General features: G+C 36.5%; 1 protein-coding gene across 5 annotated transcripts in view; it reads right to left on the bottom strand.

Annotated features, from left to right (window-relative positions):
* KCNN2 (potassium calcium-activated channel subfamily N member 2) overlaps nucleotides 1-16,323 on the bottom strand; it is a 582,895-nt gene that overhangs the window by 330,369 nt on the left and 236,203 nt on the right. For all 5 annotated transcript variants that reach the window (XM_055536519.1, XM_055536520.1, XM_055536523.1 and 2 more), the window contains one exon: nucleotides 7,972-8,057. The gene's annotated coding sequence lies outside the window, so the exon portion shown is untranslated. The remainder of the gene's footprint in view (nucleotides 1-7,971; nucleotides 8,058-16,323) is intronic.

The following is a 16,323-nucleotide window of genomic DNA, read 5'->3' as shown; positions in this document are numbered from 1 at the left end:
ATTTTTCTTTTGCTAGAGCACAAGCTTAAATGCTCAGAGGATCTACAGATTAGTATGTTTCTGAGTCTTTGCATACTTGTAAATGTCTTATTTTATACTCACACTTAAATGTTAATGTGGCTGGCTATAAGATTTTATTTTCAAAATTAATTTCCCTCAGAATGTGAAATTTTGCCCCACTTGGTATTTCTCATCACATATAATGCAAATCTAATTCACAATTTTTTCTTTGTAGACACTTGGAATCTGTTTTTTTTTTTTTTTCTTTAATCTTGGTGTTCTCAAAATTTACCATTTTACATTTAGACTCCTTCATTCATTTGATAAATCTTTTTTGAGTATCTACTATGTGCCAAGCACCTGTTTAGTCTTCCAGGGATATGACTGTGAACACAATAGGCAAATTATGTGTCTTTCATTATTTAATCCACTGTAGCTGGGTGGGCCCTTTTAAATTAGTATAGTAGTCCACACTGAAAATGCTCTATAAATAATTTATTTGGTTGTTTATTACATTCCACCTCTCTTATTTTTTAAATTTTTATTTTCTTTGGCCACATGGCATGAGGGATCTTAGTTCCCTGACCAGGGAACAAACCCATTCCCCCTGCATTGGAAGCACCTAGTCTTAACCACTGGACCACCAAGGAAGTCCCTGCATTCTCTTTTTTATATGCTTGAAATGTTTGGAAGACAAAAATATTATGCATTTTGAACCCACTTTCCACATAACAACTTTTTGTCATTTTTAATCTGTTTTTCCTCCATGGAGAAAACCTTGACTTGTTAACTCGTTCTTTAGCTGTGTCTATTCTGCCTTTAAACCAACTAATCTTTAAATTTCTACCAAGGAATTTATATTGGCATAGATATTATTATTGATTCATGTTGCTGTGTTATGTCTTTTTTATTGAAGTATAATTGATTTACAATGTTATATTAGTTTCAGGTGTATAATAAAGTGATTCTTTATGATATATATGTTATATATATGATATACATGTTCTTTTTCAGATTATATTCTATCATAGGTTACTGTAAGATATTGTTCCCTGTGGTACACAGCAGGTCCTCATTGTTTATCTATTTTCTATATAGTAGGGTGTATATGTTAATCCCAAACTCCTAATTTATTCCTCCTTCCCTTTTCCCCTATCATAGCCATAATTTTGTTTTCTAAGTCTGTAAATCTGTTTTGTAAATGAGTTCATTTATATCACATTTTTTGATTCCACATAAAAGTGATATCATATGATATTTGTTTTTCTCGGTCTTACTTAAAATAATTAGTATTATAATCTCTAGATCCATCCATGTTGCTATATATGAATTATTTCATTCTTTTTGTGGCTGAGTAATAGTCAATGTGTGTGTATATATACTACATCTTCTTTATTCATTCAGCTGCTGATGTGCACTCAGGTTGCTTTCATGTCTTGGCTACTGTAAATGGTCTTGCTATGAACATTGGGCAAAACTACTAGAACTGATAAATGAATTCAGTAAGGTAGCAGGATATAAACTTACCATACAGAAATCTGCTGCATTTCTTTACTGTAATAAAATGCAACAGATTTCAATGAAATATCAGAAAGAGAACGCAAAAAAAAAAAAAAACTTATCATATCAAAAAATAAAATACCTAGAAAAAAAGCTGACCAAAGAGGTGAAAGACTTACATACTAGGAACTATTAAACATTGACAAATAATTTTGAAGATGATTCAAAGAAATGGAATGATATCTCATGCTCTTGGACTAGAAGAATTAATATGGTTAAAATGGCCATACTACCAAAGCAATCCACAGATTTAATGTAATCATTATCAAAATACCCATGACATTTATCATAGAACTAGAACAAATTATCCTAAAATTTATATGGAACCACAAAAGACCCAGAATTGGTAAAGCGCCCAGCTGGAAGCATAACCATTCCAGACTTCAGACAACACTACAAAGCTACAGTAATTAAAACAGCATAGTATTGGCACAAAAGCAGACATATAAATCAATGGAACAGAACAGATAGCCCAGAAATAAACCCACAATCTACATTCAGTTAATCTATGATAAAGGAGGCAAACCTATACAATGGAGAAAAGACATTCTCTTCAACAAGTGGTGTTTGGAAAGCTGGACAACTACATGTAAATCAATGAAACTGGAAAACTCCCTCACACCATACATGAAAAAAAACTCTAAATGATTTAAATATCTAACTATAAGACATGACATCATAAAATTCCAAGAAGAGAACATAGGCAAAACATTTTTGGACATATCACAGCAAAATCTTCTTAGATCTATCTCCCAAGATAAAAAATAAACAAATGGGACCTAATCAAATGTAAAAGCTTTCACACATCAAAGGAAACCATCAACAAAATGGAAAGATGACCTATGGAACGGGAGAAAATATTTGCAAAATTTGCAACTGACAAGGGGTCAATATCCAAAATAAACAAACAGCTCATACAACTCAATATCAAAAAAACAAACAAATCAATCAAAAATGGGAACATGTGAATAAACATGTCTACAAAGAAGATATACAGATGGCGAACAGGCACATGAGAAGATACTCAACACTGCTCATTATCAGAGAAGTGTAAGTCAAAACCACCATGAGGTATCACCCAACAGTGCTCAGAACGGTTATCATCCAAAAGTCTACAAATGATAAATGCTAGAGAGGGGTGTAGAGAAAAGGGAACCCTCCTACATTGTTGGTGGGAATGTAAATTAGTACAGCCACTATGGAGAACAGTTATGAGGGTTCCTTAAATTGAGGGGTAAAAAAAAAAAATAAAAATAGAGTTACCATATGATCTTATAATCCCAGCCCTGGGCATATTTCTTCAGAATAGAAGAAAATTCTACTTTATGTAATGATACATGCACCTCAACGTTAACTCGTTCTTTAGCTGTGTCTATTCAGCCTTGAAGATAACTAATGAGATCTTAAGATTTCTATCAAAATACTTACATTGGTATAAATACTGTAGCTGATTCATGTTGTTCTGTATGAATTAAATTCATCTGCTTCCTTTTTCCCCCATATGCATTATCCTGAATTACAGTTTTATAAAACAATTAAGATTATTTTAAAATTATCAATGATTTATAATTACCAAGGCATTTGTTTTTCTTCTGATAACAGCCTTTAAAAAAATAGATATCATCTCTTCAATATCAATTATAGTTCCTTTATTATTTTTCTTTGTCTACTCAAATAACTAAATTTTCAGGGGTAGTCATCTTCTTTGTGAATTTGGTGACTTCCTTTCATAGTGACAGACCTTCTCATGCAATTCTTTATTGTCTATTCATCTTTGTATTTCAGAGTCACTGTTTGATCTGTTCCTTTCTTGGATAGTTTCCTCGGGTGTTTGTAGGAAAAGAACAGGGCATGTTTTGTAGGTGACTTTGTAGCTATTCTTCTACTCTCTGACCCAATGCTCCTTCCAGGGGTCATTAACCATATGAGGGACTTCCTCTGTGGCCCATAGCCTACACCGATCCCTTTATGTTGGCAGCAAACTGATACTGTCCCTGCTAGCCCCTTTGCAGATAAAGGGGTGGGGGCGCTGATTGGTTTTCCTCCTCAGAAAGAAATAACCCTATTATTCATCCCAATATTCAGAAGCCTGATCTGCTCATATTCATTGACTTTTAGGTTCCAGCTCCCTGGGAACCACTCCCACATCTGCAGTGACATTCTCCAGCTTTCTTTTCGGATGTGCCTTTCCATCAGAATTCTTTTTTCCCCCTCTTTCTTTCTGTCATGAATTATTATTATTTTATAACATAATTAAGATTTTTAAAAACACCTCTTCAGCTATTTTAAGAAATTTGGGAAAGCACAAGCATATGTTGAGCCAACCATATTTATCCAACTAATTTCTTTTCAGACTCCACTTAATTAATTGAGCAAGAAAAATATTTTCTGGAAAAAAAATAATTACTTTTACTTAAAATACAAAGGTCAAAAGTATTATTTTTCATGAAATAATCATATAGATGATAAGAAAGACAGGTCAGTTTTATTTTATTTTGTTTTCTCCTATGCTCATTATTAAACTGTTACCTCTTAGCTTCAGGTCCACTCTTTTTTTTTTTTTTAATAATTAACAATACTATATTGTATATTTTAAAGTTGTTAAGAGAACAGATCCTAAACGTTCTCATCACAAGAAAAAAATTGTAAGCATATGGTGATGGATGTTAACCAGACTTACTGTGACAGGTTCACTCTTGTATTCTTCACTTTTTGTGCTTCTGGGAGGAGCAGGGAGGTGGTGCAAACCATTTCTCTTTGGCTAGTGGGATAAGTGTTAGGTTCTGACAATAGGGGGCACTAGAGAAAGAGTAGACAGGATAAAAGAAGGATAAAGGATAAAGGATGAACACTGTCCTTCTAGGTTATTTCCTGTTCCTGTTTTGATTCCTTTTACTCTCATTCAGTTCAGTTCAGTCACTCAGTCGTGTCCAACTCTTTGGGACCCCATGAATTGCAGCACGCCAGGCCTCCCTGTCCATCACCAACTCCCGGAGTTCACTGAGACTCACGTCCATCGAGTCAGTGATGCCATCCAGCCATCTCATCCTCTGTCGTCCCCTTCTTCTCCGGCCCCCAATCCTTCCCAGGATCAGAGTCTTATCCAATGAGTCAACTCTTCGCATGAGGTGGCCAAAGTACTGGAGTTTCAGCTTCAGCATCATTCCTTCCAAAGAAATCCCAGGGCTGATCTCCTTCAGAACGGACTGGTTGGATCTCCTTGCAGTCCAAGGGACTCTCAAGAGTCTTCTGCAACACCACAGTTCAACAGCATCAATTCTTCAGTGCTCAGCTTTCTTCACAGTCCAACTCTCACATCCATACATGACCACTGGAAAAACCATATCCTTGACTAGATGGACCTTTGTTCGCAAAGTAATGTCTCTGCTTTTCAATATGCTATCTAGGTTGGTCATAACTTTTCTTCCAAGGAGTAAGCGTCTTTTAATTTCATGGCTGCAGTCACCATCTGCAGTGATTTTGGAGCCCAGAAAAATAAAGTCTGACACTGTTTCCACTGTTTCCCCATCTATTTCCCATGAAGTGATGGGACCAGATGCCATGATCTCTGTTCTCTGAATGTTGAGCTTTAAGCCAACTTTTTCACTCTCCACTTTCACTTTCCTCAAGAGGCTTTATAGTTCCTCTTCACTTTCTGTCATAAGGGTGATGTCATCTGCATATCTGAGATTATTGATATTTATCCTGGCAATCTTGATTCCAGCTTGTGCTTCTTCCAGCCCAGCATTTCTCATGATGTACTCTGCATAGAAGTTATTACCATCCAACAAAGAGGCACCTTTGGCTGGTTATTCCAGTAGTATAGCTGATTCCAGTAGCATTGGCAGGACCCACCTCACTGTGGTTTCTCGCTGGACCCAGATGCAGCCAGCTGGTACCCCCTCCATAAAGGTCGCGCTCCCACACTTGTACAGCACCTCAGTGCCTTTCCCAAGGCTCTAACACAGCTCGGCCCCACCCTCTCAGAAGTCTGAGCCCAAGCTCTGTGTGTTCCTCAGCCAAAATTCTAATTTTTGATAATTCTAAGCTGTTCCCTTAACTTTCTCAGCTCTAGGGACAGTCTATGAAATCTTAGTGTTCCTTTTGCCAGATGTCCAATTCCTGGATGACCATGTTTTATATTAAATTCTCCTGTTAAAATTACTTCTATCACCTAAGTAGACTCTGAATAATATACTTCCCTACTTACCATGGCTGTTTTCAAATTCTCAGTGAGCCTTCTGTCTTACTGTTAAAATAACCACTGATTTCATTGCAGGTGAAAAATATTGTATATTATGTACTTATTTGAAACACTGCAAAATACAGTTAAAGGAAAATGGACATGGTCCCCTCTCTCTCATAATTTCAAAGAAATGAGTTTGAAAAGGTAAACAAAAGCATTTCCATAAAATTTTTCTCTAAAGTTTTTCTGAAGCCCCAAAGCATCAGACTCTTTACTATATGTCTTTGGAAATCTTTTCATCAAAGTAAATAAGAGTTATTTTTCTATCCTAAACTAGGAAAATGTTAATGTCAAATGGATGCTATCAATTGAAGTATAATTGTTTTTATATTTCTTTAACTCTTGATCTATTTTATACATTTTCTTTTAAATAGGTAGCAAAAAGAGAGCAAAAACTGATTAGATATTTAACAGGTGTATGTTCAAAGGATATGAACTTGGGCAAACTCTACGAGATGGCGAGGGACAGGGAGGCCTGGTGGGTTGCAGTCTATGGGGTCGCAAAGAGTCAGACACAGCATAGTGACTGAACAACAACAGGTTTCTGTTTTATTTTTGTAAAAAATAAGTGGATGCTAACTAGCTATTAGTAGTCTGAAAGATGGTAGGTGTGAAAACAGAAAAGACTTCAACATGAATGAGGCCTGGCTTTTATCCTGATGCTAGATCAGCAGCTCAATTTTAGCCGGCAGCCACATCACAAGTTTTAAGAATCAAAAACCCCAGATGATGAAACGACACAACATATACAAGACCTGGACTTTTCCATAGCAGGCTCACCAAGAAGTACCAAATAATACAGATCTGGGGACTAGACCCACCTGCCTCATGAAAAGTCTGGCTTTTAACAATGTGTCACACACCCTTGGCAAACATGAGCATATGGACAAAAGCCCTTTCTAAGGTAATCATAAAATTAAGTAAGGGACCTTGACTGTTAGTGCTGGTACCTTAAATATACCCAACTACTGATTGGCAAGCTGGGTATGGAGCAAAAGTGTAAGGAAATGACCATCACTCTGCCAAGATGATGATCTGACCACCAGGTTGGAGCTGCCAGGCCATTTCAGAGATTTCCCTAAAGAAATACTAGGGCAGCACACAGCCTGGACAGAAAGTGCTTCTGGAATGATGGTGAGGACCTTGTCTGCCTTTTTTATGGAAAAATAACTGGGTGACATATCCTGAAAGAATGCTTTAAGAATTTATCTTTAAAATACCTATCTCCTTTCCAATCAAGAACCAGATTTTCATTGTTGCTCAGATAAAAGTCAAGATTTTTTTAAACCTAAGATTTATTTAAGACCTAAAAGAGAACTGTCAGAAAACTGTCTCCCCCAAAATTATTCTTTGCCAAAAGTTCTTGAAAAATGTAGACTTTGTAACATGTTTTAATTATAGCTTCATTTTTATCACTGTCTTCTGAGAAAAACAAACTAAGGATATGAACCTCTGATCACTAATCTTAGCACGGGCTGGAAAAGAGAATATATTATTCACTCAATAAATAAATTGATCACCTTTTACATGAGAGGCACTTATCTAAGCACTAGGTAAGCCTACCCAAGGCTTATAAAGACAAATACTTTCTGGTTTTCATTCTCTTATATTATTTAAATAGCAACTGTTTTCCTTTTCTTAGTGTAGTGGTAGTTAGCTAGCAGGAGAAAATGACACGTAATGGTCAATAAAGAGCAAGTCACTATACTGAAAATAGTTGAAACACAGGCAGAGAGGAGGGTATAACTGAAGTAAACTCAGCTAAGTTTAACATTTTTTTTTCTCAATAAGACTCTGTGAGAGAGGGAGAGGGTGGGAAGATTTGGGAGAATGGCACTGAAACATGTAAAATATCATGTATGAAACGAGTTGCCAGTCCAGGTTCGATGCATGATACTGGATGCTTGGGGCTGGTGCACTGGGACGACCCAGAGGGATGGCATGGGGAGGGAGGAGGGTGGAGGGTTCAGGATGGGGAACACATGTATACCTGTGGTGGATTCATTTTGATATTTGGCAAAACTAATACAATTATGTAAAATTTTAAAATAAAATAAAATTTAAAAATAATCAAAATAAATAAATAAATAAAAATATATATCCCTTAAAAAAAAGAAAAAAAATTACTGTGTTACATTAGAACTAAATGTACATGTTTTACTCACTGTTGTTGCTTATATCCCACTCCATTCCTTAGATTCACTTATTCTTTTGCTGGAGTCCATCCTTTTGTAGTTCTCTCAGCAAGAATCTGTAAGAGATAAATTCTATTAGATGTTGCCCAACACTATTTATGGGCTTCCATGGTGGCTCAGATGGTAAAGACTCAGCCTTTATATGTAGGATACCCTGGTTCAACTGCTGGGTCAGGAAGATCCCCTGGAGAAGAAAAGGGCAACCCACTCCAGTATTCTTGCCAGGGAAATCTTACAGGCAGAGGAGCCTGGCAGGCTAAAGGCCATGGGGTCACAAAGAGTCAGACACAACTAAGCAACTAACACTACAACTATTTCATCCTTACTTCTGAATGACAATTTTAGTGCTATACCATGCCTCAGGATGTGAATCCTTTTCCCTCAGCATTTAAAGAGTTTTATTCCACTGACTTCAAGCACACATTATCATACACATATGGGAAAAAAAAAAAAAAAACTACCACACAATCGCACTCATCTGACATGCCAGCAAAGTAATGCTCAAAATCCTCCTAGTCAGACTTCAACAGTAAGTGAACTGTAAAATTCCATATGTTCAAACTGGGTTTAGAAAAGGCAGAGGAATGAAAGGTCAAATTGGCAATATCTGTTGGGTCATAGAAAAAGCAAGAGAGTTCCAGAAAAACATCTACTTCTGCTTTATTGACTATGCCAAAGACTTTGACTGTGTGGATAACAACAAACTGTGGAAAATTCTGAAAGTGATGGAAATACCAGACCACCTGACCTGCTGCTGAGAAATCTGTATGCAGGTCAAGAAGCAACAGTTAGATCTGGACATGGAACAACAGACTGGTTCTAAATCGGGAAAGGAGTTTGTCAAGGCTGCATATTGTCACCCTGCTTATTTAACTTATATGCAGAATACATCACACAAAATGCAGGGCTGGATGAAGCACAAGCTGGAATCAAGATTGCCGAGAGAAATATCAATAACCTCAGATATGCAGGTTATGATAACCACGCTTATGTTAGAAAGCGAAGAAGAACTAAAGAGCCTCTTGATGAAAGTCAAAGAGGAGAGTGAAAAAGTTGGCTTAAAGCTCAACATTCAGAAAACTAAGATCATGGTATCTGGTCTCATCACTTCATGGCAAATAGATGGGGAAACAATGGAAACAGTGACAGAATTTATTTTGGGGAGCTCCAGAATCACTGCAGTTGGTGACTGCAGCCATGAAGTTAAAAGATGCTTTCTCCTTGGAAGAAAAGCTATGACCAATCTAGACAGCATATTAAAAAGCAGAGACATTACTTTGCCAACAAAGGTGCATCTGACAGTCAAGGCTATGGTTTTTCCAGTAGTCATGTATGGATGTGAGAGTTGAACTATAAAGAAAGCTGAGTGCTGAAGAATTGATGCTTTTAAACTGTGGTGTTGGAGAACAGGGTCTTTGAACAGTGTGTTCTTGCCCTTTTCAAAGGAATATGGCTAGGGGAGCAACTAGAGGCAAAACCTAGGCCATGGGCTCCTCATCCAATCATGAAATTAATGGACAGTATGGACAGAAGGAACTGTTTTCTATTTCATCCAAAAGTGTCATACAGGGTGGCGGTGTTGCTATACTGTATTTAGGACTGACTGAACTTTTATTTCTAATATTTACCAAGAAGACACTGTCTCATTTCTTAAAATCTAGCCTCTTTCCCATTGCCACATTTCTTATTTTTGGAACATATATTAGGTATATGTTAGAATTTCTCAATCTATTTTATGATTTAGGTCTTTAATTTCATTTTCACTTTTTTCTCAAACTTTCAGAGTTTTGCTCTGGTCTTCAACTGATTATCTCTTTGATTACGTTCATCTATTAATTAAAACATGACAGTAATTTTCAATTCCAGAATCTCTAATTTGTTCTGTTTTCCCTATTCTTGAGTCACATCTGTCTGTAATTCATAATTACCTTTTCTTATTTTATAAGTATAACTTATTCCTTTATCAGGCCTCCCAGGTGGCACAAGTGGTAAAGAACCTGTCTGCCAACACATGAGATATAAGAGATACAAGTTCAATCCCCAAGTCTGGAAGATCTCCTGGAGAAGGGCATGGCCACCCACTCCAGTATCCTTGCCTGGAGAATCCCATGGAAAGGGATTGCACAAAGTCAGGCACGACTGAAGAGACTTAGCATGCAAGCACATATGAATTCCTGTATCCCTTTTAGGATTTCAAAGATACTTGTTTTTTTTTAAATCTGTTTTGGAAGATTGCCTTAATATATGTATTTCACTGAATGACAGTTCACCTGCTTACTGAGTTTATCAGCCACCTTTCATGAAGTTTTGTTTTCCTCTTCTTGGGTAAGACTCCTCTCTCCTTTTGCTCATTGCCATAGTGATGGAGCATCTAAGTACTACATCTGAATACTAGAGCGGGTAGCCTTTCCCTTCTCCAGGGGATCCTCCCATCCCAGGGGTTGAACCCAGGTCTCCCGCATTGCAGGTGGAATCTTTACCAACTGAGCCACCAGGGAAGCTCCATATACTTCAAGTATATGTTTAAAATATTTTGTCCAATATTGTTAGATTGAAGAAGGTGGATAATACATCACTCAACAACACCATTTTAATCAGAATATAGATTTATAATCTATTATTTGTTAGACCAGGAGGTACTCAAAAATATTTTATCTATTTGCAAAGTTAGCATTTGGAACTTTTTCTGAAAGACCAATGTTTCTAATTACACAGTTAAGAGATTGGCAAGCTGTGGCCTAATCCAAACTGCCACTTCATTTTTAAGGATCATCAGCTGGCAATTGTTTTCACATTTTTGAGGAATTGTCAAAAAAAAAAAAAAAAAGTATGTACACTAAAGACCATACTTTACCCTTTACAAAAAATGGTTGCTGACCCTGAAACAGTCTATATTTGATGCAAACCCAATGATTTTGTTCCCTGGTTGTTTTTTTAAAAGACACAATTTAGAATTTTAGGTTCACAGGAAAATTGAGTGGAAGGTACAGATATTTTCCATAGACTCCCCACTGCAACACATGCATAGTCTCCCTCAATATCAATATACTCACTGGAGTGGTGGACAAACGTATAGTGATACGCATGCATTGTCACAGGATTATGCAGAACAGTTTCACTGCCCTAAAAATCTTCTGTGCTCTACCTATTCATCCCTCTCTTCCCACTGGAAACCACTGAACTTTTTACTGTCTCCATAGTTTTGCCTTTTCCAGAATGTCATATAGCTGGAATCCTACATTATGCAGCCTTTTCAGATTTGTTTATTTCACTTAGTAATATACCTTTAGGGTTCCTCCATTTCTTTTCATGGCTTGATAGTTCATTTATTTGCAGCACTGAATAATATTCTATTGTAAGAACCACAATTTATTTATCCATTCATTTTGGAAGAACCTCTAGGTTGCTTCAAAGTTTCAGCAATTGTAAAACTGCTCTGAACACCTGTGTGCAGGATTTTGTGTGGAAGTGTTTTCAACTCCTTTGGTAAATACCAAGGAGTGTAATTGCTGAATCACATGGTAAGAATATATTTAGTTTTCTGTAAGAAACCAACAAACTGTTTTCCAAAGTTGCTGCACTGTTTTGCATTCCCACCAGCAATGCATGAGAATTCTGGTTGCTCTATGTCCTCTTCAGATTTAGATGTCCAGCTTTAGGTTCTGGATTTTGACCATTTAACAGATGTGAAATGGTATTTCATTGTTTTAATATGCATTTACCTGATGACATATGATGTTGAATATTTTTTTCACATGCTTAGTTGACATCTGTTCCTTCTTTGGTAACACATCTATTAAAGTCTTTGGCCTTTTTAAAAATCAGATTGTTGGATCTTATTGTTCAATTTTAATATACTTTGTATGTTATGGGTGGCTTCCCAGGTGGAACAGTGGAAAAAAATCCACCTGCCAATGAAGGAGATACAGGAGATGTGTGTTTGAAACCTGGGTTGGGAAGACCCCTTGAAGTAGGAAATGGCAGCCCACTCCAGTATTTTTGTCTGGAAAATTCCACGGACAGAGGAGCCTGGCAGCTACAGTCGAGGGGGTCAGAGAACATCAACATGACTGACTTAGCAGAGATATTTTGGATAATATTTGCTTATCAGACATGTCTTTTGCAGATATTTTCTCCTGGTTTGTGGCTTATTTTTTCATTCTCTTCATAGTGTCTTTCACAGAGCAGGAAAAAAATTTAATTTCAATGACATCCAACTTATCAATTCTTTATGAATTGTCCTTTGATATTATATCTAAAACTTAAGGCCATCTAGATTTTCATATGTTATCTCTAGGATATTTATAGTTTTGCATTTTACATTTAGGTCTATGATCCATTTTGAATTAATTTTGTGAGGAATATGAGGACAAGTCTTGATTTATTTATTTTTTTTAATTATGCATTTTTAAAATTTATTTAATTAGAGGCTAATTACTTTATAATATTGTATTGGTTTTGCCATACATGAACATGATCCGCCACAGCTGTATACGTGTTCCCAATCCTGAACCCCCCTCCCACCTCCCTTCCCATACCATCCCTCTGGGTCATCCCAGTGCACCAGCCCCAAGCATCCGGTATCCTTCATCGAACCTGGACTGGCGATCCATTTCTTATATCATGGTATACATGTTTCAATGCCAATCTCCCAAATCATGCCCCACCCCACAGAGTACAAAAGACTGTTCTATACATCTGTGTCTCTTTTGCTGTCTCGCATACAGGGTTGTCGTTACCATCTTTCTAAATTCCATATATATGTGTTAGTATACTGCATTGGTGTTTTTCTTTCTGGCTTACTTCACTCTGTATAATAGGCTCCAGTTTCATCCACCTCATTAGAACTGATTCAAATGTATTCTTTTTAATGGCTGAGTAATACTCCATTGTGTATATGTACCACAGCTTTCTTATCCATTCATCTACTGCTGGATATCGAGGTTGCTTCCATGTCCTGGCTATTATAAACAGTGCTGTGATGAACATTTGGGTACACGTGTCTCTTTCAATTATGGTTTCCTCGGTGTGTATGCCCAGCAGTGGGATTGCTGGGTCATATGGCAGTTCTATTTCCAGTTTTTTAAGGAATCTCCACACTGTTCTCCATAGTGGCTGTACTAGTTTGCATTCCCACCAACAGTGCAAGAGGGTTCCCTTTTCTCCACATCCTCTCCAGCATTTATTGCTTGTAGACTTTTGGATTGCAGCCATTCTGACTGGCGTGAAATGGTACCTCATAGTGGTTTTGATTTGCATTTCTCTGATAATGAGTGATGTTGAGCACCTTTTCATGTGTTTGTTAGCCATCTGTATGTCTTCTTTGGAGAAATGTCTATTTAGTTCTTTGGCCCATTTTTTGATTGGGTCGTTTATTTTTCTGGAATTGAGCTGCAGGAGTTGCTTATATATTTTTGAGATTAGTTGTTTGTCAGTTGCTTCATTTGCTATTATTTTATCCCATTCTGAAGGCTGTCTTTTCACCTTGCTTATAGTTTCTTTTGTTGTGCAGAAGCTTTTAAGTTTAATTAGGTCCCATTTGTTTATTCTTGCTTTTATTTCCAATATTATGGGAAGTGGGTCATAGAGGATCCTGCTGTGATGTATGTCAGAGAGTGTTTTGCCTATGTTCTCCTCTAGGAGTTTTATAGTTTCTGGTCTTACGTTGAGATCTTTAATCCATTTTGAGTTTATTTTTGTGTATGGTGTTAGAAAGTGTTCTAGTTTCATTCTGTTACAAGTGGTTGACCAGTTTTCCCAGCACCACTTGTTAAAGAGATTGTCTTTTCGCCATTGTATATTCTTGACTCCTTTGTCAAAGATAAGGTGTCCATAGGTGTGTGGGTTTATCTCTGGGCTTTCTATTTTGTTCCACTGATCTATATTTCTGACTTTGTGCCAGTACCATACTGTGTTGATGACTGTGGCTTTGTAGTAGAGCCTGAAGTCAAGCAGGTTGATTCCTCCAGTTCCATTCTTCTTTCTTAAGATTGCTTTGGCTATTCGAGGTTTTTTGTATTTCCATACAAATTGTGAAATTATTTGTTCTAGCTCTGTGAAAAATACCATTGGTAGCTTGATAGGGATTGCATTGAATCTATAGATTGCTTTGGGTAGTATACTCATTTTCACTATATTGATTCTTCCGATCCATGAACATGGTATATTTCTCCATCTATTAGTGTCCTCTTTGATTTCTTTCACCAGTGTTTTATAGTTTTCTGAATATAGGTCTTTAGTTTCTTTAGGTAGATATATTCCTAAGTATTTTATTTTTTGCCTGTGGATGTCCAATTGTTCTAGTACCTTTTGTTGAAAGACTGTCTTTTCTCCATTGTATTACCTTTGCTCTTTTGTAAAAGATCAGTTGACAGAATTTACAGCGGGGGCTATTTCTGGGCTCTCCATTTTGTTCAATTGATCTATTTGTCAATTCTTTCACCAATATCACACTTTCTCAATCAATGTAGCTTATAGGAAATTCTTGAAGCCAGGTAATGTCAGTCCTCCAACTTTGATCTTTTCCTTCAATGTTGTGTTGACTATTCAGGGTCTTTTACCTAGCTTTACAGTCAGTTTGTCAATATCCATGAAATGACTTCCTGTGATTTTTATTAGAATTGCATTGAATCCAAAAATCAAGTTAGGAAGAACTGACATCTTCACAATACTGAGTTTTCCCACCAATAAACATTGATTCTTTCTAAATTTATTCTTTGATTTCTTTCATCAGAGTTTTTTAGTTTTCTTCATATAGATATTGCACATATTTTATTGTATTATTTCTAATTATATACATATAATGTATTATATTATAATAATATAATAAAATGTAAAATATAATAATTTCTTAATACTTATTTCTAAGTATTTAGTATTGGGGGGAGCTAAGGTATATGGTATTTAGTTTTTAATTTCAAATTCTACTTGTTCACTGCAGGTATACAGAAAAGCAATTTACTTTTGTATATCAACCTAGTATTCTACAAACTTGCTCATTAATTTAGGTGTTGTAAGTGGTTCTGGATAGTCTTTATTAAATTGAGGAAGTTTTCCGCTTTTCCGAGTTTAATCAGAAATTTATTGAGTTGATGTTGAATATTGTCTAAAGTTCATTCTGCATCTATTGATACCATCTTAATGATTTTATTTAAAAAATCTGGAGTTATGCTCAGGAATTTATCCTTTTCATTAGAACCTCAAATCATTCTGATTCGTCTGAGACACCCTGTCCTAAGGAGTTAATACATCATACTGTCTTTAGGGACACTTTGAGATCTGCTAAATTATATCTTCCAAAAATGATTACAATTGCATCTAAGCAGTTGAGCATTGTCACGGATTACAGAGTCATGTGCTAATAGTCAAGCATTCCCTATATATAGGTGCAGTCTCTTTTCTCTGACCAAAACTAAGAAAATAAGTTACTGTTTTTTATTTTTTCTCACACTGTTGAAATTTTAAACTATTTTCTTTTCTTGGTGTAACAATAGTAGACTGAAGAGAGAAAGGGGAAGTTACTGGCTGAAACAAATGAGTCACTAAATCAAGAATGTTTGAAAACCACAGACAGAGAGGAGAATCCCAGTTGAAGTGAATCCATTAGACCTAACTTAACATTCCTTTCAATAAACTAACTAAGTTCTATATTAAAATTAAAAAGAACCAAAAGCTACATTTGCCCAATTATAGTTTGGATAGCAGCCTAGTTAATAAACATGCTTCCAATTCTAGATGATGGAACCCTGAATCTTGTTTATTTCTTAGTCTAATTCTAGGCATTAAAAACTCCTGAAAATTTTCAGCCCAAACAGAATTATTTCAGGGCAAATTTACATCCCTTTTCTAACATAAAGGGGCAAGAAAGCTTCTAAAATTGCTTACAGAGCTAGTTTTCAAATATGTGAAGGCCATGGGTGACTTTTAGTTGGTGATGAGAAAACGTCCTTGGAGGCAGGGTGGGGCTGGGGGGTGGGGGGCAGGGTGTGTGTGTGTCCCCCGACCCCCAGGAACTAACTGTGCAGAAACACAGGTGGACGTTTTCATAGGCAGAGAGTGGCTCAAGGAAGGAATGTAAAAGGAGGTCTCGTAACAGTTTCCTGTCTGGGGTTCTAATCTGATTTGTTGCTACAAATGTAGTGACAGCACCTGACTATTTTTCAAAGCCTGGAGACAGCATGATCCCTTCCCATCTTAGTCTGGGTCCACAATCCTGCTGAAAGTGTTTTGTGTTACAGAACGTAAGGAATATGTTTCACAGTGAAGAAAGAAAAGTAACTCTCCTTTGCTATTCTTTATCTAGCTACTGATTTCTCTCTCACA

The sequence above is a fragment of the Bubalus kerabau genome, chromosome 10 (assembly GCF_029407905.1).
Source record: "Bubalus kerabau isolate K-KA32 ecotype Philippines breed swamp buffalo chromosome 10, PCC_UOA_SB_1v2, whole genome shotgun sequence".
Classification (NCBI taxonomy): Eukaryota; Metazoa; Chordata; class Mammalia; order Artiodactyla; family Bovidae; genus Bubalus; species Bubalus kerabau.
The sequence above is the reverse complement of the archived record's forward strand: the minus strand, read 5'-3'. Positions and strand labels throughout refer to the sequence as shown.